Source organism: Canis lupus, chromosome 12 (genome assembly GCF_011100685.1).
Source record: "Canis lupus familiaris isolate Mischka breed German Shepherd chromosome 12, alternate assembly UU_Cfam_GSD_1.0, whole genome shotgun sequence".
Taxonomy (NCBI): domain Eukaryota; kingdom Metazoa; phylum Chordata; class Mammalia; order Carnivora; family Canidae; genus Canis; species Canis lupus.
Window position 1 is genome coordinate 19,331,248 of NC_049233.1, and position 26,611 is coordinate 19,357,858.

At 38.7% G+C, this 26,611-nt stretch overlaps 1 long non-coding RNA gene across 12 annotated transcripts in view; it reads left to right on the forward strand.

Moving 5' to 3' along the window:
• Positions 1–26,611, forward strand: part of LOC106559576 — a 126,881-nt gene that overhangs the window by 52,092 nt on the left and 48,178 nt on the right. The window contains exon 6 of one of the 12 annotated variants that reach the window (XR_005367832.1): positions 4,621–4,742. The exons of the other annotated variants lie outside the window; for them this stretch is intronic. This is a non-coding gene — a long non-coding RNA (uncharacterized LOC106559576). The remainder of the gene's footprint in view (positions 1–4,620; positions 4,743–26,611) is intronic. 12 annotated transcript variants of the gene reach the window in all.

Sequence of the window (26,611 nt, forward strand, 5' to 3'; positions counted from 1 at the left end):
AGTCTCAAATGTTTGACTTTTTATGCCACTGTATTTGTGATGTTCAACTTTCAGCTGCTGTTGGTTGCATTTGTATGTGCTTTAGGAGCATGTGGCTTTTGTATGGCCGAATTAATTGACCTGACAGTTACTTTTTCACTAATCCTATACATAGGCAGTTACATCTTCTGCATCTAGTTATTTGTAAAGCATATAAAATGATAGCTCAATAGTAGGGAATTCAGTAGATTTTTCTAGTTGCTATATTTATAATAACCCAGGTATCTGGCATTCCTTCAATAGGGGAAAAGGATGACTTGCTTCCCTTTGTTACAATTTCTTGGCTCAAATTTTCAACAAACACATGGAAATTACTGGAAGTATCTTCTGGGAGTAGATTCTGACTCCTAGATATTGTTGTCCAGTTCATTTTGACTTCTTCAATTGGAAATATTCTCTCATTTATATCCACTAATGTAGCAGCTGCACCTTTGTATTTATAAAACTCCACAAATATTCTGGTTCATTCGCTGTATGCTCTGTTGTTATTTTAGACCTCTAACATGATTCTTTTGACTAAATAATTGAAGTACAGGGCTTTGCTCACATCTTCAGAGACTTTCCCTATGTAAGGAGTTTGTTACTGCCTCTCCATCTTGGAGGCTGTGAAGAAACCACGAGGAAGGGCAGGATCGTGGGAGACCAGGGGAAGGAAAACAAGGAAGAGTGTGGGGCTCCAGCTAGGATCAGAAGAGAAGGGGCACAGCGCTGCTTTAGGCTCTTTACCTCAGCCTACTCTAAATATTTTGCTACACCTAGAAGGAAGACCAGGAGAAAGATGAACGAAATTAATTATGCTCTTTTGATATAGAAGGCAGTGTTTTTTTTTTTGTTTTTGTTTTTTTTTTTTTTTTTAGAAGGCAGTGTTTTCTATATTCTGTCATCAGTCAGCTCTAAGCTGAAGCCAATTCTGAGGCTGTACATATTTGTTAAAAAGTATCTAAAAGGGACACCTGGGTGGCTCAGTGGTTGAGCCTCCGCCTTCGGCCCAGGGCATTATCCTCAAGTTCCAGGATCGAGTCCCACGTCGGGCTCCCTGCATGGAGCCTGCTTCTCCCTCTGCTTGTGTCTCTGCCTCTCTCTGTGTGTGTGTGTGTGTCTCTCATGAATAAATAAATAAATTTTTAAAAAAAAGTCTATAAAAGCTTATGTATTTTTAATAGTCTATTTCCTTTGTTAAAAGGTCCCATTATGGGAATCCTTTAAAGAGTATCTACAGCAGCATACTCACAAGTAATTTTTTTTGCATATAAAAATCAAAAAGTAGGGGCACCTGGGTGGTTCATTGGTTGAGCATTTGCTTTGGCTCAGGTCGTGATCCCGGAGTCCTGGGATCGAGCCCCATATCGGGTTCCCTGCATTCCCTGCAGGGAGCCTGCTTCTCCCTTTGCCTATGTCTCTGCTTCTCTCTTTCATGAATAAATAAATATATATTTTTAAAAAAATCGAAAAGTAAATTTCACTGTTTTAAGTTACTGTAAATTTAGTTAATGGGGTGCTATCTGGGCCAAGTATGGCACTAAGATGAAGACCTGGGGTCTTGTCCCAGATTTTTTATTCATTCATTCTTTCATGAGTCCAGCTGCTATTCATGGAGTGCTTCCTATGTGCCAACCTGCTATCAACATGGCTTAGACCAGGGGTTTGCAAGCTACAGTTCCCCAGCCAAATCCAGTCTGCTACCTGCTTTTTAAAAAAAATTCTATTTGTACAGAAAATGTTTGTGACCTCTGGCTTATCCCTGGCTTGGATTCCTGGTCTGAGTAAAGAGGCCATAAATGTCTACCTTGTATGACTTATGGCATTCTTCTGTGTGTAGAAAAGTGGTCTTTAAAATGTGAAATAGCAATAGCTACAATTTATTGAGAACTCATCATGACTCAGGTGTTTAGCTCAGCCTTTTTTAGATGGGCCATGTCATTGAATCCTCACAAAGTCATCCTTATCCTGGATTTCATGTGACAAGTGAGGAAACCGGGGCCTCAAGAGCTTGATTGACATAGCTAGAGTGACAGGACCAGTAAGTGCAAAGCCTGGCTTCACAGCTTAGGAAGATCTGTTCTCAGTTCTCTTATCTGTCTGGTGGGGATGAAGCATCTCTCTCAGCAGGGCTGGAGTTCAGACTGAATGCCACGCGAAAGCCAGTGTGAAGACCTGGCACAGTCCAGAGCATATTTTAGAAATATGGCTTATTTTAGAATAATATTGGCTTATTTTAGAAAAATCATCGTTAAGGATTATGTCGCCCGAGCTACCCAACAGATGTACCTAAATGTATTTGAACAGTTATTCACTCTGAGCATCTTGATCTTTACGAGCATTTAGTTCCCAGCAATAGACAGCGCCTTAGAAATGATATGTAAATGGTGTAAACCCACGAACTGTTGCTGTAGTGTCTGGATGTCACAAATTCAGTTACTTAACTCACCCTGTCCCACGTGTCTAACCAAGGATTGAAGGCTACACACTTTCTGTAGAATGCTCAATGTTAAATGCTCCATCTCACATGTTCTACACATCTTAAAATGCCATTTTTCCCTCTGTGGAGAAGGGAGTGGGTAGATGAGTAACCACCCTAAACGATGAATCACTCTGTGTTTCAATGCTGTTCCGTTAATTTAAGTGACATTTTGACAATAGCATGCTGTCAGTCCAATGATTTGACCTATACAACAACCTCTAATTATTACTAATTAAATAATTAATTATTCATAGACGCGCATTCTATTAGCATAGTAGAGATGTGTTGGAATATGAGTTATATGTGGTTTATGAATCTTCAGAAAATAGATTCTTTAATAAATTAATAAAGGGGCTCTGGGGTTTCATTAAAAGGTGGCTGGAGGGTGTGCTTGCCTGTTTCCAAGGAGACCACAGGTGGTTCGTTGCTTTTTTTTTTAAGTTAAACTTGTTTGGGCTAGATGATTTTTTTTTCACCCTTTTCTCACTGCTCTGTCCTCAGGCAGAGTACGGAACATTTTAATGAAACCCCTGTTGTCTTCATATCACTTTGATCCCCTTGTGTTCTCTCCAGTCTACACATTGGCCAGTCGGATGAAGGGTTTCAGATTTTCCCCCCAGTATTAAAAACTGTGGCATGCCCTCCATGAATAAACAACATTTCGGTGGAGACCCAGCTAAGAGAAAGGCAGAGCAAACAAAGGGATGAAGGAAAATGCATAAATTCAAATGACACAGGCCTCATTTACCCACTTAATTACCCTGACTCCTGACTCTGTTAGCCACTTGCAATGATTTTTCCAGTTGAGCCTGATTTTAAAAACTTAGAGAAAAATAAGCTCATCCATTTTCTTCCCTCTCAACAATCTCTTTGCCACATGGAGTTCCGCGTCTTCGTTATCTCACCGTAATAATGATCATGGTAATATTAATATCTTCCAGCACTGCTCACTAAATAGTGATAAAAATAGTAATATTAATGTTTTCTAACATCCATTTTTGATGCTCTGAGGCGCATTATAAATTCTGTCTTTGTTTAAGCAGTGGGGAACCCACAAAATATCATTACAGTTATCATTAGAACTCAAGGGCACTCTCTGGAATCTGAACCCTAAGTGGGGCGATGTCAGCAAGCATTCCAGGACCATGGGTGGAACAAGAAAATGAATAAAATAGAATTTTTTATACCGTTTCAACATTTGACCTATTTTGGAAGAGATTATTTTTTTTAATACCTGCTGATTATTCTCACAAAAGATAGAGGAACTTGTTTTTCTGAAACCAGCCACATTCAGCCCTTCTAAGTCACTAGGGCCCATCCCCCTAGGCTTGATTTTATTTCTACTCTCTTGGCTCTTCTTATACACACAGGAGGGGAAATGGATCTCTACCTAGCACCAGCGACCTGCTCTGTAGGAGCCACCCCACTCTTTCCATGGGTGAGGGTGTTCAGGTGAGGGATGGCAGAGAGAGAGAAGGAAACCTCACAGGCCTGACCCATGGAAGGCCGAAGGGGGTGTACCGAGTACAGAGTATGTTTTCATCACTTTTTTAAAAAAAATAAGATTTTATTTATTTATTTATTTATTCATGAGAGACAGAAAGAGAGGCAGAGACATAGGCAGAGGGAGAAGCAGGCTTCCTGCGGGGAGCCTGATGCAGGATTCGATCCCAGGACCCTGGGATCATGACCTGAGCTGAAGACAGACACTCAACCACTGAGCCACCTAGGTACCCTATAGGTTTTCATTATTAATGGGGCCTGCTAACCAGGGGGAAAAAAAAAAAAAAGCTTTTCTTGGAAATCTGTAAAAGAAAACAACCTTTAGTAGTGGGCTTAATTTTCTGACATTTCCTTTTACCTTCACCCTCCCCACAGAAAGAACCAGCTTCAAGCTTTAGGCTGGCTCAACCACTCTGCCTATGGCCCTTAGTCACTGAGACCTGGAAGCCCCCTTCTACACACGTAGGGCCTGGTATTAGTGGATTCTGGCCTCTGTCCAACACTGTGTGGCCTTCTTCTCCTTTCCCAGCTCCCTGGCTCTGATGGGATTTTATTTGTCTTGTTTCCTTTCCTTTCTTTCCTTCTCACTTTTTAAATTCTCTTCCTTCTCTTCGCAGCTCAAAGGTGTCTGCTACATGGGCAGTTCTATATGGCTTTTTTTTTTTTCTCTTTTAACTCAGCAAAATATATAGATGGCACCATTTATAAGTATCTGGACTGGAACATACAATCAAGAGAGGTAAAATAATATCAAGCCATTAAAGTTAATTACTAACACAAACGGATGTTTACTAATACTTATTATAGGAATACGAACCATTTTAGGAAAACATTATCAAGCCCATAGGCATCCAGGACACCACCCCCTTTCTAAAAAATGAACTCAGTGAAGATTAAAGCCCTAATTAAACACATACTTTATTTCTGTAGTTAGTTTTCACAAACGACATCTTTTTAATATAAAACTGACATTCTGGCATCACTCACATGCCCAGAAAAGTCAGATAATCAACAACAGTTTATAATAACATTGCACCAGACTAATTAATAACGTCTGAAGTATAATGGAAAGAAATGTGTGTTCCCCAATAACACAATGAGGAGACATTCATTTGATGTATGATATTTAGAAGGTTTGAAGCTCTGAAAATTAGAGAAGGAAGTAAGTATTTGAGGGTTTGTCATAACTTTGCCCACTCTACTTACTTTTGGTTTGTTATCTTTCTTTTATATATATAATGCATATTTCTTATATGTATACATACTTATAATATTTATAAATATTTATCATGTGTAAATAAATATTCATAAATATTATATTTTTATGTGTATATATAAAAATAAATTTAGGGGATATATTTTATTTTATTTTTGGTTATTTTTTAAGTAAATCTCTATACCCAACATGGGGCCTGAACTCACAACCCCGAGATCAAGAGTTGCATGCTCCACTGACTGAGCCAGCCAGGCACCCCTGTTTCTATCTTTCTTAACACTTCTCTTATTCTTCTTTCACCCTACCCCCTCTTTCACTAGATGAGATTTAGTCCTCAAATGTGTTGGTTTTAAAAGTACTCATATTCTCTAGCAAATTTGATCCACATTAACATCAATAGAAATTTTCTATTTTATAGTCTAATGTCTATTTACATTCTTACAGATAGATAATTGTCTATTAGCTCCAGCTTTGTAAAAAGGAGGGATTAGGTGTTCTCTTGAAATTCTTCCCAAGCTTCTGAGTCCATCATGAACTTACCAGACTATGGCAATGTCTGTGTAAGCCCACTGAATTAATATTTTTCCATAAAAATCAAAGCAAGAGGTTATTATATACAAAGGGTCAAAAATATGAAATGAGTTTTTAGAGTCACTGTCTTCTTGATCTACGGTAGTTCCTAATATTAATTAGAATTTTTGATTATAGTCTTTTTATCCATTGATCTATCCATTAAAACTTTACCAAGTGCTGCGAGAAAGTCAGCATTCTGAATCATATTTGTGGACTTAGAAAATGATAGTGGAACATAGAATTGAGAGCCTGGTATGGTTTAGAATGCTCTGTTGGGAAGCATATTTGAAAATCTTGAAAGATCTTAATGTTGGCCTTCAAATTTTGTCACCAACCTGCTTTTTAAAGCAGATTCCCCTCATCGTTCTCAAGACTAGTATTTGGTATATGTTGTCTTCTTACCTCCACGTTACTGCAAGTAGAGGGTTAATGGGTAACAGAACTCTACTGTTCAGATTTTCCCTCCTGCATGAGTGTGAGTGGGGGTGAATCTACTACTTGCCTCAACTCCCCCCACCCCCCCCCCACCTTTTTTTTTCTATCTCCTTACTACAGACACACATGCTTTTTGCTCTGCTAGAGCAAATCTGGAGAGTAGGGACTATGTTGCATTTTATTTCTAAAATGTCCACATTTCACATATTGATAAGCACATAATAGTAAATTTTTGTTGTTGAATAAATGGGTCAAATCAAGCCTAATAAGAAAACACAGCACAGAAAGATGTGGGTGCAACAGAGGGGGTTTTATGGGCTATTAAGAAGATATTACCCGAGACACCTGGGTGGCTCAGTGGTTGAGTGTCTGCCTTTGGCTCAAGGTGTGATCCCGGGATCCTGGGATCAAATTCCACATTGGGCTCCCCACAGGAAGCCTATTTCTCTCTCTGCCTCTGTCTCTGTATCTCTCAAGAATAAATAAATAAAATCTTAAAAAAAAAAGAGGGGGGATATTGCCCTTGTCAAGGACAGACCTAGACAAAATTTGAAATCAAATGTATTTTATTTCTGACCCCCCAATATCCTCATTTTTGTGTTCTATTCTTTAAATTAATCCCTCACCCACCTCCCAGGATCTAGGTTTTCAGTTTTCCTAACTTGGGAATCTCTTTTGTCCTCATCCCTCATCTTCCTCTGCCATGACCATGTTCTATTTTCCCTAAGATGACGTGACTATTCACTACATGCAGTCATGCATGTTTTTTTTTTAAAGATTTTATTTATTTATTCATGAGAGACACAGGCAGAGACACAGGCAGAGACACAGGCAGAGGGAGAAGCAGGCTCTACGCAGGAAGACCGATGTGGGACTCAATCCCAGGACTCCAGGATCACACCCTGAACCAAAGGCAGATGCTCAGTTGCTGAGCCACCCAGGTGTCCCAGTCATGCATGTTTTGATCACATTCCTCCATGAACCTACGACAAGGCATTTACCTCTCTGAAAAAGATGTTTACTACTCTTGTAGTGAGTCTTATTAATAACAGTAATAGTTTACATTTATACATTCATCGACCTCTCTCTATGGTGCTAATAACTGGTAAGTGTTAATGCACCAACTTTCTCAGAGGCATTTGCCTTTTAATAGCAAGTATTACCTTTATGAAAATTAACTGTATAATAGTGCTGTTTCATATATGAGCAGCAGGAGAAACATTTTTCTACAGAAGAGCTTCTTACTGTCTCTCAAATTTTGTACGTATTATTTTTTTCTTGGCCCTTTCATTAGTGGTACTTAGTATTATCCAGGTACCTGTGTGATCATCATTTCCTGAGTGAGTAGAAGATCTTTGGACTGGATCCCAAAGAATATTTATATTGTTTTATTAGTTTCCTGTTGCAATCATGGGAATTATCACACACTTAGTAATAACTTAACAATACAACTTGATTATCTTACAGTTCTATAGGTCAGAAGTTCAACATAGTTGTCTCTGGGCTCAAGTCGAAGTGTCAACAGCTATACTCCTTTCTGAGGGCTCTAAGGGAGAACACATTCCCTTGCACTTTCCAGCATCTAGGGGCCACCTGATTCCTTGGCCCATGGCCTCCTTCCTCTATTTTCAAAGCTAGCAATGTATATTTACAATCTTTTTTTCCATACTTACATCTCCCTCTGAACACAACCAGGAAAGGTTCTTTGCTCTTTAAGGACTTATGTGGTTATAGTGGGCCAATCCAGGTAATCCCCATTGTCTCCTCAACTCAGTGTCTGCATCTGCAAAGCCTTTTTTGTCTTATAAGGTAACATGTTCATAGATTCTGTAGATTAGGGCTGGACACATTTGGGGACCATTGCTCTGCCTACCATAGTCATTATACTGATAATATATTTCACAAAGAAAATAGTATCTAAAAAAGAAGATTAGAAGCAAAGATACTCTATCATTAGGATTAAAACAGGAAAAGATGACACACATAAGCTACAATGGAGATTAATTTAATGCAGACTCTTTACAAAGAGTAAAGGAGGAACAGAGATACCACAGCCCCTCATGGCCAAGTGGGAGCAAGGGAGCCATTACCAACCTTCAACTGAATGGGAAAGAGGAGTGAGGAGTTATCAGGACCTGCATAGAAGACAGTATGACAGACATTGTAGCTTTTGGTGTACACAGATAGTCAACCTGGGATGATTCAGCAGGAAGATAATTTGGGGTACAAACACCTGAACATGATGTTCCTCCCATTCTCCTATGATCCTTCAGTCCCCTGCCAGTGCCATCCCGAGCCACACTCCTGCTCCCACCTGTGTTGGCTGAATCCAATCAGTGGAAGCCAGCAAGGGAGCCCACTGATGTAGTCTTGGGGCAGGGAAGGATGGATAGGAGTAAAAAGTGGGCTTGGAATGGAAAATGGAAAATAGGGCGTCATGTTGGAGTGTCTAGGTACCACTGGAGAAGATGAAGATACCCAGAGGCAAAAACAAAGATTCACATACAAATGGTGAAAAAAAATCTTTATAGGCATTTATTCTAACATCAATGACCATACTCACTTAAATCACATATGTCCCTAGTTCACAGGGGAAAAACAAGTCCTCAAAAACCTAAAGTCGTACTAGACAGTAGTGACGCCTGATGAATACTTCACTGAAATCTGCATATTTCTTTGGCTGGGTGCAACCATATCCCTAGTTTCCATCAGGTCCTAAGTTGTGGGGCATTGGATGGGCATCCAATTGAGCACCTTCTATGAGTTTGGCACTTTGTGTGTATTATAATACAAAATGCTCACAGAAACCCAGAGGGAGGTGGTGTTGTCCCCAGATTACTGATGAAGAAATGGAGGCCCAGTGACATTCACTCATCTACTTATGTGTTCATTCAAACAAGAACTATTTATTGAGTGAGTACCTACAGGTTGACAGGTACTACATGGAAGTTTTTGGATACAAAGTTAATTAAGGCACAGTCTCTGTTACTCTTCTCTCTTGAGCAGAAACACTTTAACAGACAATTTCTACAAAACATACAACAGGAGGAGGAAATATATACTTAAAAGTCCACCTGTATCCTTCCTTTCCTCTGGGTTCATGCTTTCACCACATGGAATATCAGCCCCCTGCCCCCACCTGTGGTTCTCCTGGCTACATCCACCACTGGCAAAAGTGTCTTCCACAGGCACACACTGCCAGGCTAACCAGGAGAGCTCTAGGTAACTGAGAGTTACAATCCAGTCAGACAGGATCACATGATAGAAGATGGATTGTATTTCCTTTTTATTTATTTATAATCTCTCTTTGAGTGAAAGAAAAGGAAGGGAAGGATGTATGTATCCTTATATATAATATATAAGGATAGCACCTTCCCTTCCTATCTCGTCAGAATGATATTCTGATGCTTTGAATGGAGACAGAGAGAAACTCTGTAGCTCAAATCTTTTCTACCCCAGTGGATGGGAATGTTTCTGAGGGATCATGCATTATGTACCCTGTTAACACACATGCACACATGTGCGCACACACCCACACACTCTTGCACACACAAGTGCACCTCTACGCAGCCTGAGTCAGGCTTCTAATCCTTCTCAGCTGAGTTACAGGCAGCCATTTCCAGTGGGTTAAAGTTGCCTGTGAAAAGTATTTAGACTAATGCAGAGTCATGGAACTGTTGGGATGACACAGGTCAATGGACACAGGTCAATGCTAGGACTTTAAAGTGCTCATGATGTGCTCACAAGGATAGGATCTCAGGCTTTCAGTAAAATATCAAAGAATTTGTTGATACCTTTTCCTGCATCTCTTCTCTTTGTCCTCTTCATTACCTATTTGATTGCCTGAAAGACTAAATGTGGGTGATCTAAGGAATTGACATCCTCTAAAGGTTTGATCATTCTAGGTTAATAATTAATCATCCAGCTTCAGCAGCTCTTAATAATATATTTCTCAGGGTGCCTGGGTCACTCGGTTGATTAAGTGTCTGACTTTTGATCTCAGCTTAGGTCTTGATCTCAAGGTTGTGAGTTCAAACCTTATGTTGGGCTCCACACTGGATGTAGAGCCTGCTTAAAATTAATAATAATGCTCACCTCTAGGCAAGGATACCTCTGAGAACCAGGACAACTAGAGGGTGGAATACAATCTACAAGCCCTCCCTAAGCTTTTGGGAAGAAAAATCTCTACTTGTCCTAAAAAAAAGCCAAGGCAAAAGAATAAGTCTAGGCCTCAATGTATCTTATAGCTTTGACTAGGCTACAACTTGACTCAAAGACTTCTTCAACCTTAGAAATTCTATTTTCTGTTACCAGATGAAGCCCAAGAGGACAATTTATTACCAACCTCAGGGCTAACTTATGGAGGAGCATTACTGGTCTACTGGATGGTCTAATATCTGAGTCACACTTAGCATCAAGCCTTATGAACAGGAATTAGTTTCTTGTATATGATAATGCAGTGACTTGTATGCCAAGATAAGGAGGTAGAAGATCCACATGGTGTCTGTCAACTGACAGAATTTCTGAGGAGATTGGGGGCCAGACTCTGTATGAGCTGGCACTCCCATGAGGGCTTCTGGGCCTGTTCCACCTCCAGTACATTTCAATGAATTTATATCTCTAATTTCTCTAACTCTTGCTCTTTTTCTGTGTCTTTGGGCGCTTCTAATGCTAGCCTTAGCTGGATATAGGAAATTGAATTATGTGCAAATATGAAAATGCAAATGAGAGTCATGGGTATTTCTGGGCCTTTTGCCTCTGGCTCAGACCTACAAATGGGAAAAGATGGGATGTAAGCAAACTGGCTAGAATGTTCTAGTTTCCAACACGGCTTTGGTCATGTTAATGCTGATGAATCAGTAAGTACTATATTACCTCATTCATATAATTGCTGTTTTCTTCTTCTCAAATATTTCTAGACTTGTTGAATCTCCTTTGAAATATACCCTAAAAATACAATGGATTTCCTAAAAGTTGCAAATCCATCACTGCCCATTTGTGGGAGAGATTAAATAAACATCACAGCAGTGCCTCTCCAGCTACTTTATCCTCAGGGAGTATCTTCTTATCACAAAAAAATATGTTCTAAATATTCTTCCTTTTATGTTACTTATACAAAAGATAAATAAATATAGAAAACATAGATTACATGAAGGTACAAAGCACTTACACCCATCAACATGTATATGTATGAGGCACACACATGTATGTATTTAAAATCTATGTCACATATCTGTACAGCACATGTGTGCATGCACACACATTTGTGATGTTAGCTCATACACATATGTAAAATATGGGCAACAGGCATGGCATGCATATGACATGTATGTATATACTTATGCATTATAAGACGTGTACATAGCGCACAAATATATACATATATGTAACACGTTTAAGTGAGTCAGTAAGCATATAACATATGTGACAAATACTATTTACACCATGCACATGTAATATGTATACCTATATGACATATGTATCTATAACATATATGAACCTATACTGTATGATATTTATATTAATATCTTATAAATATTTATATAAATATAACAAAACATATAGCATATTTCAGAATGTATATGTAACATACATAACAATTTATAAAACATTGTATAATATATGCATATAAGTATGTTCTTTCTATTTTAAATTGAAAATTCATAAATAAAGTATGACTCCACATATAATTTAAATATTTAATAAAATGTCCTTTACAAAGGAGAAATAGAAAGAAAGTAATTGATAATAAAATAATAGGTATTTCAATTTGGAAAATCTTGGGCATGACTATACTAGAGGTTGTGATGATGAATTAGATTTTTTTTGCCCCCACTTAAAATGACTAACTCTGGATTAAGAGCTGTAAAAAAGATCAGAAGCCATTCCAGTCAAGCTACACAAGAAAATGAAAGAACAGAGATGTAAGCAAAGACTAAACTAAAAACTAGCATTAGGCAACATAATAACAGACTAGATTTATTAGCATATTATGACAGGAAGAGGGAAATAACCCTAACTGGTGTAGGAATAACATGCCAAACACATTACCAAATCTTTGTATATATGGATGTCCACTAGAATACAAAAAATGTCATCAGGGATATAGAACAACTTTTCATTTTGTCATACCATCCACCCAGTGCAGGACCTTAACAACCTTGGATCTCACCCACTAAATTCCAGTAGCACACTCAGTCACTGAGGCAATCGAATTAGCCTTGCAAACTTCCAAAGCACAACCAAGGCTGGATCTTTCTCATTGAAAGCCACTATTATAGGATTGAACTAAATATTGCTTTTATTCACATCTTCTCTCCAAATAATGGATTTGAATGAGCAGCATTGTACTATTTAAAACTTGTTGCTCTGAGATTCACCCTTTTTTCCTATCCACATTTAAAGCATTTTTATAGGCTTCCATATTTTGAGTTTTTTTAAGCTTTTACTTTATATGTGTAATAATTTAGATGGGTTTAACACATTTGATATGTTTGTTCCATTCCAGGTAGTCTAAAAATATGTGAGCAAGTACAGCATGTTAACCCTACCACCCATGAGATAGCTTGAGCAATGAGGACATGACCACAGTGGTATATATAGATCTTCTCAGACAGAAAGCAGCCTCAATAAGTGACATCCATGTAGTGTTCAATCTCATGACTAATGAGGTTCACCATGGCCTGAGAAACATTTGTACATAGGGAAAGTACATTAAAAATATAAGAAAGGATGACTTTCAAAGAGAAAAAGTCACTAAAGCATAATTCATAATCTTAAGGATGTCAGCAAAGAATAGTCTTTCAGCTTGGCTTGGTGATTTTGGGGTGAAAGTCAGAGAATAATGGTATATGATTCACAGACCTTTTAATAGCACTCATTTACTTCATCTCAAGGTCACTGATCAGATATTACTAAAATTTCCAAAAATGGGGCCTGAGGTGACCATTCTGATTCAGTGTCTCTTTATGATAACTCTAGTTAAACAGCAGCAAGAGTGAATAAAGATTTCATGACTGGCACCTTTGTTTTCACCTTGGGTGACAAGTTACATTCAAATGCTTCAAGGTTACAGAGTACACAGGTACAATTTGCAATTTTGTTCTGAACAAAATCGTAGTCGTTAATGGTGCCATATGTAAAAGGGAGAAACTTATGTCTTATCTATTCATGGATTATCTTAGGTGACAATGTATGGTGAGATGCTGGCTCCCCAGTTGACAGTGATTCTTTGATAATAACACCCAAGCATTCATTGAGCACTAATGATGTGCCAGCTACTCTTCTAAGTACTTCACCTCTGTTAACCCATTGAATCTTCACAACAATCTTCCATGGTACTTTGAATTACTATTTCCAAATTATGTAGGAGAAACAGAGGCACAGAGAAGTCTAGTAACTTCCTCAAGGTTACACATTAATGAATGATACAGCTAATCTGAACCCATGCAGTCTGTTTCCAGGGTCTTCTGTTTAAGCCAACATGCTCTGCTGATGCCTGAGCTCATTCTTTCCTCTCCTTGAAATGTGTCCATTGTGTTTTGAAAATTAAAGGAAAAATTCGGTGATTGGCCAATCTGATATTGATGCCTGATTCTAAAATGATAACTGTAAGAATTGTCAAGAATCAACTCCTAAAAGGACTTCAGACTTTCTCATTAGCCTTTTAAAATATCTTTTTTTTTTTAAGATGAGCTGATTTTCCATCTTATGAAATGTCTACCTTGTGTAATGACAGAGAAGTTCATTCTAAAGCTGCTCAGAAAAACTAACACTAATTGACTATATAGTATCTTTGTGCTAAAGGCTACAGAAAATGTTTTCGTTTGGTCACTCAATCTGGTCTTCTGTTTGCATCAGTCATTATCCTGCCTATTTGTCTGACTCTCAAAGATATTAGAAAGTATAAGACTTTGCACCCTAAATCCATCTTCCCTTCTATGCGCAACCCCCCCTTCCCAACCCCCCAAGTAAAAATTCTATACACAACCCTCTCCGCCACCGTAACCAGCATTAACTGTGGGGAGATTTCACAAGAGATTTTCCAAATGGCTGGGCAGGTTGACACACTGGGCCTTTCCTTACTCAACCCAGCTCCTCCCTTCCCCCTCCTCCTGCTTCCCTCATCATGGAACACACCACACCCCTCATCTTTTTGATTGTGTGTACTTTTCCCTTTCATTGCTGCTAAAGGCTCTGAATGGGCCTCTTGTGTGGAAAGAGAGACAATGGTCCTCATTTAATGGGATTATTTACAATAGGAAAAATAGCTTTAAAAAGAGAAAGCAGAAGAGACAGTTACAGTGAGAGGACTGACTATGAAGCCATTCTTTTATTAGGAGTCTGGCACCCTCTGCACCTTTTCCTGGCCATCTGCCCAGCTCTCCTCCACTTGAGAGTGGCCCTTGCGTTTTTATGCAGTTTCTGTGTGATGCTGCAGCAGCCAGGCTCTGTGGAGTGACTCATTTCCTCAACAAGAGTGCTCCGGTACATTAACAATTCTGTTTTCTTTGATCAAGTGACACCAGGGCATCTGTTCCCATGGCCAACGCTTTCAGATGATTAGTCTTTTCCTGGGCATACCGCCTGGAGAACAGAATACTGGCTGTAGATGAGAGGGCTGAGCCTGGCTCTATAGGCTGAATGTGTGCTGGACATGTGAAGAAGGGGCAGCATAGGCCCAAGGCCTGCCCTGGTCCAGGCAGGGCTCTTTATGAGAATTGGAGAACCCTGGCCCCTCCAGGCCAGTAGATTAGAAAAAGTTGCCTCCGCTCACTGGACATTAGCCCTCCATCCTCACACAGGTTCACACTCCACACAAATCCAGGACTATGTGGTACAGCTTGAGTAGGCCATGACACCTCTATCAGCCATTTGAGCTACAGCCAGTGTGAGCAGTAATGCAATGTACTGGCAGGGGGCAAGGGATACACAGCCACACTGTGTTGGGAGTTTGAATCTTGGGTTTACTTTTTGTTAGCTATGCAGTTCTCTTATCCTGGACAAGATACTCCAACATTGCATGTCTTGGTTTCTCTATCTGTGAAATGGCTATGCAGTAATAGCACATATCAGAAGTCATTTTGAAGATTGAGTGAGAAAATTCATAGAAAGCATGTGGAACAGTATCTGGCACAAATGAAGCTCTCACAAAATGTTGGCTGACACTAATTGTGTATAGCTGAGTGCTAAGGCCACCTAAACCTCATCAAATGCAGAAAATCACTAGTGTGGCCTCTAGGATTGCTAGCCTCATCCTTCTGTATATTTCCATTTAGTCTCAGGAATTATCCCCATTGTTGAGTGAAAAACTATAATGACAGTAATGACTGACTTTTTTTTTTTTTTTTTTTTTTTTTTTTAATTTTTATTTATTTATGATAGTCACAGAGAGAGAGAGAGAGGCAGAGACACAGGCAGAGGGAGAAGCAGGCTCCATGCACCGGGAGCCCGACGTGGGATTCGATCCCGGGTCTCCAGGATCGCGCCCTGGGCCAAAGGCAGGCGCCAAACCGCTGCGCCACCCAGGGATCCCTAATGACTGACTTTTATTGGGCATTTGTCATGCTTTAGGATCGGCGTTTAGTACTTTGCTTATATGATATTGTTTAGTCATCCCAACATCTTCCTACAATAGATTCTTCCTTTAACCCCACTTTTTAGATGAAGATCTTGGTGCTCAGATCTTGGTGCTCAAGTTATGCTAAATAACTTGTCCAAAGTTTAAAAGCCAGCAAGTAATTCAGATGGCATTTGGGAAAACCTCTTATCCCAGGACCCTGACTACTGTCCCCACTACTGAAATCTGCTTCAATTTGCTTAAATTTATTGCCCCAATCTGTGTTTCCTTTCTCCTTTTCATGTCCTAAAAATGTATATATATTTTCATGTCCCTGCTGACTCCTTTCTGGAAGTGGAGATTGTGACATTATGGGCACTTGAAAGATTGTACAAATAGGTGGGTACAATTGCCTTACTTACAAGTGAAAAGGAAGTGATAAACTTATAAATAAAAAAAACATCCTGTCCATCCTGTAAAACTTAAATATAAAGCACAATGCATTGTCCCTCCCACAGGGTAACTTAGCGGAGGATAGAGGAATCAATCCTGTCTTCTCAAATGCCAGCAAGGCTATTGAGGATGGGGTGGACTCTGGAGATTTTCCCAGTGTTCTTGAAAGCACAGTATCATCAGCTGTAACCAGTTTCATCTATTTTTAAGTCTGGTTCTGTCCTGCGTATTGGCTAGTTTTTCAAATGATTTATTATTATTATTATTATTATTATTATTATTATTATTAATGTAGGTGGCTTTGCTAATAGACTAATTTTTTTCCTTATTCCTTTCTTTGACTATTGTTTCATTTGTCTCCTCCTTATTTTATTTATTCAATTTTCTTCAAATTGCACCGTTTGTTACTTGGCCTCAGGGAGCCCTGGCTATTAAAACTACACTAATAATTTTAATTGACTTAAAATGATGTAAGAACAGCATGGCTGCCAGGAAATACAGGGCCTCCAAATAGGTGCTACAGCAGGAAAAATAACATTAAATAAAGCAAGGTGCTTCATCTCTGAACCCCCAAATTCAGTAGAATGTTGCAAAACAAGTTCTCATCAGGAAGCCCATGTGGATCCTATTAAAATGCAGCTATACTTCTACTTTAGTACACATTATAATAGAAAATGTGAGTTTCCAGAACAAATCACTGGGGGTAGGAAGTGCCATAAAGTGTAATTATTCACTGTACAGAAGTCTTCTCTATTGAATAGGCCTTTAGCATATTAAAAATGTGATTAAAAGGACTCTTCATATATAATCATTCAAGCACATATCTTTGTCAGAGCCAGAGATGTGTCTATACTTACCCAAACCCCTGACTAGTCCTTTTCTAGCATCTGGTCTAACAAAGAGATTTTAAAAAGAAAAAAAAAAAAAAAAAAAAGAAAGCAGAAATGGTTGGCTGGCATCTATTTCAGAAAGGTAGATTCTATGTGGGCACTTGAGAAGCAGTGGAAAAGACAATGGCTTTTCAAGTGGTATTGGGTGGGGGTGATAGCCTCTGTTTTCTCCTCTAAAAACATGAGAGCACAAATAGCTGCTTCACCTAGCTGTGTAAGTAGGAAGAGATGAGTGTGAGAGAGAATTCTGACAGTCACAATGCATGATGTAGTTATGAGGAATTACAAGGCAGGGCTTTGTGGAAAGCCCCATAATAGTTGTTAGTGTCAGCTCCCAGAAAGTAGAGTCCAGGGGAATAATCACAACACATGGGTCATCTGAGCTATGAGGTGGTGGCAGTCCTTTATGCTACCTTAAAATCAGACCATGGAACAGAAGAGTCATACAGGCTACTAGAAATCTTGGAGGTTATTAAATCCAACTCCTTATTTTACAGTAGAAAAAACAGAGATCTAAAGAAAAGTAATTACTTGCTGAAGGTCACCATCTAATTCTAGGCAGAGGCAATGCTAGAACTCCTGTCTCTCAGTAACTCATAATGTGGTTTTCCCTGCAATATCACTCTCACTGCTTAGAAGTTGTGTGAAGATCCCATTTCCTAGCACATTTCTGATTCTATTGTAGTTGGGACTTATTACCTGCTTTCCTTTGAAAGGAGTTGTTCATTCATGTGTCCCATGACTGAGGTAATAATTATTTCATTCAGAATACTGGCTCAATTCCATTTTAGGCTAGTAAGTAACAGGTACCTAATCAAAAGTTACCATGTGCTTCTCAGAGATAACTGATATCATAGAAAGGCAGTACCTTTAGATTTAGATTTCAGTCCTGACTCTGCTACTACTTTCCAGTCTCATTCATAGTGGAGAAGACCCACATTTTCCTTCCTAACATCCTTTAGCAGATAGATAGACCTCTCTTGCATCATATATTATCTCCACCAGGACAAAAGCTGAGGGTTATCAATTGTTGACCTCCGATCAACAGCAAAGAATATCTAGTAGGTACTAAGTAAAGGTTTGGGAAACGAAATTAAAAACAAATGAATGAATGGACTGACTCTGGAGCTATAGCCTGTTGGTCTGGAATTGAGGTGGGATAGAATTCTTGGGAAGGTCATGGTGAATCACAGAGGTGTGGATCAGACTAAATTACAGACTGAGGCTGGGGGATTGATCACATGTGGCAAAATAGCAAGCTGGACTAGGGAGTCACCATCAGGCATGACCAAGTACAGACGTTAGAGGATGGGGACAAGAGATTTTATCAATTCCTCTCCCTACTTTTAATTTGTGTGAAATTTTCCATAGTAAAACATTTAAAAATGGGGTTTGATTTGGTTTTGTATCTGAGAAACCAGGCTTAGAAAGGGAGATTAGAGCTGAGTAGTGAACCGTGTTGAAATTAGGGTTTAGGGCTATGCTGTGGCAGCACCAGGGAGAGCTCCCCGTGGTTGGTGGTGCTTCTCTAGAAGTGGCCATGGAGACATGCTGGTATTTGGAGGACCCCCTGAGGATTTCCCTGTTAACTCTTGTGCCTGTGAACATAGTCTTCATTATATTAGGAGGGTTGGGCTTGTTAGGATGAGTCCTCTTTCTCCACTCCAGTGTTTTTATCTTATCTTCATCCCTGTAGTTTTGTATCCGGTGGGTGTGACAGCCATAGAACCTCTGGGCAGGCTGGCAGCTCAAGGTTAGAGGTTTGGCTCTTCTGGGTTGGATGAAGAATTTTACTCTTCCCATAGAATCTTCTTTATTTAACTCTTCCCCCGCAATGGCCCTTCCTAGGGTGTTGAGAACTGAGCCCTTAGTTAGAGCCTTGGAAACAACTGGCTGTTGATAGGACTTTAGGAAGATGACTCTGCCTTGTTGTCTCCATTTCTAGTATTTCAAAAATAAATTATCTGAATCTGGGGATCCCTGGGTGGCGCAGCGGTTTGGTGCCTGCCTTTGGCTCAGGGCGCGATTCTGGAGACCCGGGATCGAATCCCACATCGGGCTCCCGGTGCATGGAGCCTGCTTCTCCCTCTGCCTGTGTCTCTGCCTCTCTCTCTCTCTCTCTCTCTCTGTGACTATCATAAATAAATAATAATAAAAAAATTAAAAAAAATTATCTGAATCTGATCTGGAATTTCAGGGGCATGTCTCTACTTTTCCCTGTACCAATGGCAGACTCAGCTAATCAATCTTGCTATTTTTTAGTTGCTGAGGGCAGATTTTATTTGAAAATTCTTCTCAAAGCAGTGTGACAATTAGTAACATTTGACACTTCTATCACCTAATTTTGAATTTCTCTTAAGTAAGTACGGTAAAATACCAAGTATATAAGTTCTGGTTTCTAATGTTTTATAGACTTGCCTTTGCTCACAAAATCAAGTGACTGAAATTAGACTATTTTTCAATATAACTTCAGGTTTGAACTGATTATATCTGGCTTTCTACATTTAAAATTGAATGCATGCCATACGGTCTCAAAATTCATTCATTCTTATTTTATTAAATGAATTCATATATAATGCTATGCATTGTATCCTCCCATTGCTACATACATAAAAAGCTGAATTAGACAAACACCTTGCCCTTTTGGAGCTGTCAGTCTAGTAGAGGATATAAGGGATGTTATATGAGGCCTGATGTGATAAATGAAAAAAACTTTTTTTTCCCTTCCTTTCTTTTTAATTTAGGAGTTCTTAAAGGTAATACAATAGATATACAATAGATAATTACAGAGGTCACAGGCAGTTGTAAGTTTCCACCTTTAAGGTAAGAAATAGGGTTCAGGAAACCAGTGATGCGTCCTCCTTTCTCTCCAGACTAAACATTTGGGGTAATGAAGAACATGTATGCAAAATATTGATGTTCCAACAAGGGTTGTCTATTCTTTGCCTTTTCTCCCTTGTTGGGACGTACAGAAAATGGGTCAGAAGCAGCAGCTACCCCGGTTGTTTTCACTTTATTTCCAGAGGAACAGCTCCATCCTTTCCAGTCTGGGAGAACTTTACACTCCTCTCCCTCAAGACATGGCTGCATATGGCACCACCATTTCTGTTCCACTATTGAAGCATCCACACAAGATGGAGCAGCTCGTGTGGTGCCTGCCACCTGCCCCGGGAAGCAGGAGCACTTGACCGTCTGTGACCGCTCTTCTATCTTGTTCTTATTACAGCATCTGTGGAGTGCCACCACCTCGCAAGTGCCCGTTTTGACATGATGAAGTTAGAATTCAATCATAGCCAGTATAACTTGATAGATAATCTGAAGAGTAGAAAAGAAAGAGTGGCTTTGTTATAAAACCATGTAAGGTCCTCATTGAGTCATCTGGGTGAATCTTGAAACACATTTAGCTGCCAATTTTACACACCTTTACTATATCAGTGCTCTAGTATATAACCTCAAACACATGTAAACAGAATTAATTATTTTCATGTTTTGAATTGTTAACATATTTAATGTTGACTCTTTGGGAGAGTTGTTGGCAAATTTTCAATGGTGAGAAACATTACTGTCAATTTGAAATGTATTCTGTAATGGGGACACTCAAAAAAGCTAGCTTTCCAATGTGTGCATAGTACTGGCAATATGAATATATATTTAATCTAATTCTTAATTATTAGCTGCTCCCCATCTATGTATTTGAAAACCTTTTCACAAAGGGACTTGCCTAATTATGTGGACTTTTACAATAAAAATGCTGCATTCTAATTGATGGTGGCAAAAAAAAAAATATATATATATAAGTTTAGGAAAAAAATATTTCTCATGGGTGTCAAGTATGAAAAAAATTAGACATTAAGAAATCTATTAGAAACTCTTTTTGCCGGGCTGACCTAAGAACTGACTTTCACAAATGATGACCAACAGTCTACTATTAGTCAAGGAGAGTGATTTGATGGTCTACACCAAGCCTTTATATGTACTACCGATTTTCCTCCTATTTCCCATAAACTCAAAGGGACAAAGCTATGTGAATGACCTGTTGTGCAAGGTTACTTGCTGCAGCTTGAATTTTATGGTGGTTGGCATTAGATTACAGAGTAAGCCATATACCTGAGAAGCAATGAAATATGGTACATTTGTCTTGGCCTCTAATAGACATGCACCAATGGAAGTGGTGGGCACAACAAGGCAGGGGACTGGGTGTTTGTGTTCTTTTTAGAAATGAAAGGATTAATGCCAGATTCAGTCTGATACTTCTGCAGTATACATTAAACCTTCTATCACTGTGTTATTTAAAAAAAAACTTGGCACCAGCTTTATCCTTTCAGTGAAGGCACATGGGTACAGAGAAATTTGATGTATTTTCTTAATCAACTACTTGCATTTCATAGGAAATCTTGGACCAAAAAGCACAATCATCAATTTTCCAAACTACCACAAAATCATAATTTCTACCATTAATTTTGTCTTTCCATTAACTTAATTCATCTGCCATCCTCCACCACCAGCTGACCCAATCTTTCAGACTTTGCAGATAACCTTGTTCAACAATTATTGATCAAGCCACATTGTAAAATAACATAATAGTCACAAGCATTGCAAGCATTGTGCCAGAGCAAAATCTGTTATTTTGACTTGTGCTATCTTTCCCACCTAGAAAGTTTCAATCACAGGGGTGTTTCAAAGGGGGACCCTTAATAGTGCTATTAACAAGGTGATGAATGGCTGTGCTAAATGAAGGTTACTTAGGTACTATTGCAAATTGCTTTCTGTATGCAGTGAAAAGGCTACAACTTAACTAGCTTGCTAGCAGACGGCTCTGTTTTCATTTTCTTTAAAAAAGTGGAAAAGCACCATGTTAGCAATATTTTTTGAAGAGTTATAATTTCTTGAAAGGCAACATCAATCTCTTTCCTTTCAAGTAAGAACTTTCCTTGCCAACCACAGCTCTATGTGTTGGAGATGGATATCACATCCAATTTCTATATGCATATGAAAGATACCTCCAAAAACACAGACACAAAAGATATATTTTCACAAATGTAGATGCATCTAAGTAGATATGAAACAGAGGGAATTTACAATTATAAAAATGCATAGATCAATCTCATATTTTGTCAGAGATAGCATAGAATTCTATAGATTTCACCTGGTGCCTATTTTCCGTACCTGCAACTCACAGACTGAACAAGAAAAATGCCAATGAACAAGAGGAGGAGTGGTGAGTGTGGCAAAAAAGAAGTATAAAAATGCCTGACTTCATGCCGGTGCTCTAAATAACTCAGTTTCAGTTCTTTCCTTAATGTATTAGACAATGGTGACATTTCTAGAAAAGCATATATATTTGAGTCTGCACTAAAAAATTACTGTGTGTAAAGGAAGAAGGCAGTGTGTTCTTAGCTCCTTGACATTTTCTCCCAATGTCCTAATTCCCTATTATTCTCTTTATACTTTGCAGCAATTAAAATTGATCCAATTCAGTAAGTGCTTATGGAATGTGTACTATATGTCAGGTATCGGACTTGGCAATAATATTCTAGAAACTAACAAGATGACATCCATGCTTCCAAAGAGTTCAGCTGGATGAGGAGACAAGGCTCACCTCACTATAGTGCAGATCTAATCCAGAAGCGGTTGGTAAATGGGAAGTGGAGATAGTGGTTAATGTCAGTCTTTCCAAATGGACATGAAATAAGTGTTCAGGGATGAGAGGTACTTAGCTAGAGGAACAAAAGGGGAAGGTGCATTCCAGAAAGGTAGAAAGTAGAGTAAGAATCTAGTTTTCAAAGGGATGAGTACAGCTTAATGAGGCTGTAATGTAGATTTAAAATCAACAGATGCCAAATGATAAGCAGAAAGAGGCAATATGGGATCAAAAAATGAATACAAAAATAATTTTGAAAGGTTGTGAAATGCTACCTTTCCTATCTTCTCTCTTTAAGCCCTCTGTCTGTAGTTTCCTAAAGACCATATAGGATTCAAAAAAGGGAAGGGCAGAAAGATACTCTGCTTTATTTTGGGTAGCATAGTGGAAACAAAGAAAACCATAGGCTAACCAGAGATGAGTCCTGAACAGATGAGAGGTATAAGGGTAAGTTAGGGAATATGACTCTCTTCCTTTTAGATTATATCTCATCTGAATGATCAAAGGTAAAATTGAAGGTTGAATGAATTATACATAAGGCCCGCATAATTTTTAAGGATATTTAGGTTATTTCTAATTCTAATCAAATTAAAAGAAAATTTGAGCATGATCTACCTTTATTCATATATTCAACAAATATGTATTGAATATCACTATGTGCCAGACACTCTTCTGAAGATATGGAGGTGGATAAGACCACTGCTCTAGTGGGGATCATAATCTGGGGCCTGACACCCAAAATTAAACAGACCAATGGACAGGTAGTTTTGGATGGTGATGATGTAGTGATCAGTGAGTGGATCATAGTTAAATTAAAGTGGATGGTTAAGGGATGCTCTCCCTGAAGAGATACTTGCACAGAAACTTGAACTAAGTGAAGGAATGGGATGCATAAAGATCTGGGGGCAGGTATAGGCAGTAGAAATTAACAAGATTATAAAGTGGGAATGAGCCTGGATTGTTGGAAGAAAAACAAGAAAGTCAGCATGGTTATAGCAAAGCAAGCAAGGAAAAGAGTGTAAGGAAATGAAGTCAGAAAGTTGGAATATGGGATCCCTGGGTGGCGCAGCGGTTTAGCGCCTGCCTTTGGCCCAGGGCGCGATCCTGGAGACCCGGGATAGAATCCCACGTCAGGCTCCCGGTGCATGGAGCCTGCTTCTCCCTCTGCCTGTGTCTCTGCCTCTCTCTCTCTCTCTCTCTCTTTCTCTGTGACTACCATAAATAAATAAAAATTAAAAAAAAAGAATATTATGTACAGAAAGTTGGAATAGAGAAAACCATATAGGGCTTTGCAGGCCGTGATAAGTGTGAATTTTATTCTTAGTATAATGGAAGCATTGGTTAGTTTTAAATGGATGGGTGACATGATCTCATTTTTTTGTTCCCCTTGAGAACAAAATTTGTGGCCACATCATTGTGCATAGAATCCATACCCATCATGAAGGATCTACAGCCTATATCTGGCATGCTCAATATGGAAATAAGGCCTTTGTGAGAGTCTCAACAATGGCTAGTATCAATTCCTTTCCTCTCTACATACACATGCTGCTACATGTCGAGATAGAGCCCTATTTTCCCTCTCCTTAAATTTAGGCTGGAGTTAGTAACTTGCTTGAGCAATACAGTGTGGCACAAATGAGGATTTGATACTTCAGCTGCTAGGTCATTAGATTTCTTAGTTTGCCCCTGAATCCCTTGGAATCCTCCCTCTAAAATCCCAGCCACCACACAATGTGAAACCAAAGCTAGTAAATAATTAGAGAAGTCATGTGTTGGGTACCCCCACTGACAGCTGCCAGCCATGAGGAAGCCACCCTGGATGGCCAGTCCAGTCAAGACTTGAGGTTAACTGAAGTCCCAACCAACATCCAATTGCAATTCCATGAGAGTCCCTAAGTAAGAGTCTTGATGAGTGCTGTCAGTTTACAGATGTGTGGTACATAACAAATTATTGTAAGCCACAAAGTTTGGGAAGGCTTACAAGACAGAGTAGTCAACCACAACAGTCTCTTTTGGCAAAATGTTTACTATCTATTACAGCTATATTCCTGGTGCCAAATTAGGTAAATTAGGAATCACTGATCCCTCACTTCCTGTTGTTGTTTTTTCCCTTTTCCCTAAATTTCAGGTTCCTTTCTTTTTTCTTTCCTTCCTTCCATCCTTCCTGCCTTTGTTTTGTTTTATTTTGTTTGCAAAATAGAAATAGGCACAGTTCACTCGCATACACTTGGCTCAAATTCAAGAATAAGTCACCCTCTACAGTTCTAGATGTTCCAGAACTGAGCTCAGTGATCTCTCCTAAGAACCATGAAGAATGCCTGATCAAGCATTATCTTCTACAGCTCTCTCTCAATGTTTCCCCCTCCTTTGTGCAGTTTTCAAGCATTTTCATCTTGGTATTTTATTGTCATTGTTAGTCAAGGAAAAGAGTTTCATCTTACCAGTAGACAGTTGGTGACTGCTTTCTTAGGTCACCATGATTCTGTAGATATGTATGTTACATCCCAGCTAGTTAGCTATTCATGAGCATAAAACATGGGACAGTTCATTGATTAATCGATCATTGCACAGTGAGGGCCCTTCCTCTTAAAATGCCAAAATGATCCAAGTTTTATTATCTCATTTGTTATGTACATATTAATTTTGGCAATAGTGCATACTTAATATTAGTACATTACTGCTTAAGTATCTGGTAATAAAAACTGTGGTTCTTTAATCTTATTCTGAATGAACAAGGCAATAAGTTTATAGATAAGCATGGCTATGAATGTAGCTCTTTCCACATCCATAGACATGAATAAAGACAGGATTATGTAGAACAGAACAAAAATAAAATAAAGCCCCTGACTTCACATAACATTAAAATCTTTTTAGAACAAGGGAAAAAAATAGAACGGATATCCTGTGGAACCTTCATGCCCATCAATTCAGGGAGGTAAAAGGCTGAAGCCAATATCAAATTATGGAAAACATTTTGACTTGGAGTTACAGTGACTTAGTTTAAGTAAACAATTAGCGCCAGAAGTCTGTTGGCTCAACAACCAACATGGAAGTTGGGCCTAAGAAATTATTTTCCATGATCTTTTTAATCTTATACAAAGTAACTCTTCATTATCTTTTTTTTTTTAAGGCTCTAAATAGCTATCAATTAACTTTCTATTTCCTGTTATAAAATGTGAACATTACGATGCTCTTGAGTCACCCATAGACTCAAGGGGAAAAATCACTTTGGTCATATGACCTTTTTTACATGGGGCATAAATGTAGCCTTTATATATTACTAATCATAACCACAATGGGACTAATAATATTCTGATACCAAGTTAAATTGAGGAATTAGAAGAGTGCTTTTTATTTTAAGTCTTTGGAAATCTGAGTACAATCAAGAAATTGCTAAGAGAAAGTCTACTTTTGAGGGCCTGGTTTTGGCAGAATTGAGTGTGTGGAAGGGGCCTTCTGTGCTTGATAGCACTCTGGTGTTGTTTCATATGCTGCACTTGGAAAATATTGAAGTTTCTTTTGAATTATTTTTCCTAATGATGAAAAACAGCTAAAATTAATGAATGTTGTAAATTTAAATAGCATCACACCATCAGTCATAAATATCTCAATAGTAAAGAAGCATATTACCATTAACATTTAAAATGATCAACAAGCTGCTCAGGCTACAATTTTTTTTACTGGACAAATTTATCAATTTGAGGTTGGTTCCTATTGTTGTGCCTTGTCGATCCATTTCATTTGGCTGCAAGATACACCAACATATTTTTGTTTTGAATAACTGCTACTTTTTTACACAGTGATCTATTTGGGAAGGATGTGGCCAGAGGGCGGAGTGAGG